Source organism: Bombina bombina, chromosome 2 (genome assembly GCF_027579735.1).
Source record: "Bombina bombina isolate aBomBom1 chromosome 2, aBomBom1.pri, whole genome shotgun sequence".
Classification (NCBI taxonomy): domain Eukaryota; kingdom Metazoa; phylum Chordata; class Amphibia; order Anura; family Bombinatoridae; genus Bombina; species Bombina bombina.
Genome location: NC_069500.1, coordinates 1,082,483,978 through 1,082,487,460, shown reverse-complemented (window position 1 = coordinate 1,082,487,460; position 3,483 = coordinate 1,082,483,978).

Below are 3,483 nucleotides of genomic sequence, written 5' to 3'. Positions count from 1 at the left end.
TCATGTCAAACAAACAGACAAAGAGTAGCACATGCTGGCATACACGTTTCAGCAATCAGCCATAATTATAGCCTTACTAGCAATACCTAACACAACATTTAAAAAAGAAGCAAAACACACCCACTGGTTAAAAAAGCTGCACCTCATCAAGTATGACAACCATATTATAGCGCCCTAACACAGCTCTAATGAGTATAAATATTGATAACAATTAAACAAAGAGTTTGCTAAGCTTGCTAATACGACCAACTTTCAATCACATCATTTCATTCAAAATGCCAAAGATCACAGAATTTGACAGACATAAAATCATACTTTTGCATCAGCAAGGCCACTCTCAAAGGGAAATCGGCAAACAAACTGGATACTAAGATGTGGAATTCAAGCTAATCTAAATAGAGAACACACTGATTAAACAGCGCTAACTACTACTAGAGGGAGATCAATGACACAATAATGTAAAAAAAGAAATATATTTATAATACAAACACTTAGAAAATAGGTGTATAATGCCAAACGTGCAAATAAAACAGAAAAACACTGCAAATTATATGCAATTGACAAAATATTTCCCAAAAGAGAAAACTATATTGTGAAAAACACAATAAACAAAGTAAATATGATTATATACGAGACCTGCTGCTGCTGCTTTACCGGTGGTGTCCTGCGTGCCCCCCGGAGTACAATAGAATCCCAAAAATCTGTAAAAAAACAAAGCGCAAACAGACTCAAGTGTGGATTGATAGAACAAACACACCACACTATTAGATTGCACTTACAATGTGAAATGTTTAATAGGGCGTTTGTTATAAAACATAAAAAGATCCGGGTGAATCGTCCATAGACAGTTACAATGAATGTAGGTCCTTAAAACAAGCTGTGCGAGTCCCTCAGGATTGTCGTCACAAAAACAAAACAATTCAATCCCTTGCTGACTTCCGTACCAGCGGCTCTAATTGCAATGGCCGTGTTGGAGTTTCAAATGCCGATGACGTCTCTATAGAGCACTACGGGTCCTCAGGGAGTACAAAGTAAGCCTCAACGCGTTTCAACCGCCAGCGTGCGGTCTTTCTCAAGAGGTAAATTGTATGCTTTGTTCTACGATGTAGGCTGATTTATAGCCACCAGGCGTATTCCATTGGTGCCGTAGTGAATGTCAATTTCATAGCCTGTTAACGTGTTGCACTCTGATCCGTGCAAGACTAGTAAAACATAACTTAAATATACATATTACTAAAAGAATTACATTTATTAAATACATGCTACATATGTTAAAAGCCCTTTTGGTACAAGTAAATATTAAAATAAACACAAAATTAATATTTAATATGTTTACAATCAATAAGTTATATAAAAACATTATAAAAACATTATGGTAAAAAACAGCATACAGAGAAATTTTGGCATGCAAAAAACAAACAAATACCCAGTCCAGATTTTATGGTGTATCACTTATACTCAGAATAAAAGGCTTTTTTTTCTCCCAAATAAGAAAAAAATGAATAATTAACAATAATGGTATTCCAAAACTTATTCACTAAACTGATATAATTGACAATTATTAATAATTGACAATAATGGTATTCCAAAACTTATTCACTAAACTGATATATTAAGGGGGACTGCCATTTCATTCCTCATTACACTAAACTGATATGTTGGGGGGGACAACCATTTCATTCATTATTACTGGGTTGATTTGATATTAATTTCTTAAAATAATTATATTGTGACAACACTTTTTAAATAAGATTTAAAATGATAAATTTCAAATATATTATTTTGTTTTATTTATTATATGATCAAAATGATATATCAACTTTCCCTTTCACCACTATCTACTCTATGGAGCATGATCACATCACATGAAAGCAGCTAAATCTAAATCCACATTAAGACCACCTGGACACAGACAATTTAATTTCTTTATCCAGTAAGTCTCACGTTTACGGAAAGTTAACAATCTATTGTGTGTTGTTGGGGGTATCCAGTCAATGACCTGTACTTTCAAAGATCTAGAGTCTCCACCATGTATATATCTGAAATGCAGGGGGACACTGTGATTATCCATTTTATTTTTGATGTTGTTAAGATGTTCAGATACTCTCCGCCTGATCTTCCTTTTGGTGCGACCCACGTACATTTGGTCACACCCACATGTTAATAGATATATCACATATGTAAAATCACAGGTACAACGGCACTGGATTTGAAAATTACGTGATTGATCACTATTTGTGAAACTAGGTTCTTTCTTCACATGTTTGCACATTCCACAATTATATTTGCCACACTTGTATGTACCCTCTTTTAGACTCAAACAATTACTCTTGTGGGATATCACTTTTTCTTTCTTTACTGGTTTTAATTTACTAGGGGCTAATAGATTCCTCACATTTTTCCCTTTCCTAAAGGTGATTGGAGGATGTTCAGGTAATGAGGATGCTAACAAACTATCTGATTTTAGAATGCCCCAATGTTTATTAAACACCTCTTTAATAATTTTATGTCCTTCATTAAAGGTCGTAATGAACCTAATATGATCCTGATTGTGTTTGGCATTTTGGTGGCTTCTACCTCTCAATTCATGTTCCTCTTTCTTTAACAGGGAATCCCTCGTTCGCCCTAAAGCCTTAATTCTTGAGTTGTCTATAATAACTGGATCATAACCTTTAACTATGAATTTATTAGCCAAAATGTCTGCTTCTTTATTAAAGTCACTTATGGAACTACAATTTCTTCTCAATCTAAGAAATTGGCTGTATGGAATATTGTCTTTCATTACAATTACAATGAAGCTGTTTCTTTCAGTCGACTTCCTAAAATTGGATACTGCTATTTTATTTTCATTGTTAATGAATAATCGCAAATCAAGGAATTCAATTTCGGTTTTTGAGTGTTTTTCAGTAACTTTAAGATTATAATCATTGTTATTGATGTATTTAACAAATTCATCAACCAAAGTGAAATCCCCCTCCCACAAGATTATCACGTCGTCAATATATCTGTGATATTTGACTATATTATTGCTAAATTGATGTGATTTCCAAATATATTCGTCTTCGAAGATGTGCATATACAGGTTTGCATATCATGGTGATAGGGAAAGTTGATATATCATTTTGATCATATAATAAATAAAACAAAATAATATATTTGAAATTTATCATTTTAAATCTTATTTAAAAAATGTTGTCACAATATAATTATTTTAAGAAATTAACATCAAATCAACCCAGTAATAATGAATGAAATGGTTGTCCCCCCCAACATATCAGTTTAGTGTAATGAGGAATGAAATGGCTGTCCCCCTTAATATATCAGTTTAGTGAATAAGTTTTGGAATACCATTATTGTCAATTATTAATAATTGCCAATTATATCAGTTTAGTGAATAAGTTTTGGAATACCATTATTGTTAATTATTAATTTTTTTCTTATTTGGGGGAAAAAAAATCCTTTTATTCTGAGTATAAGTGATAC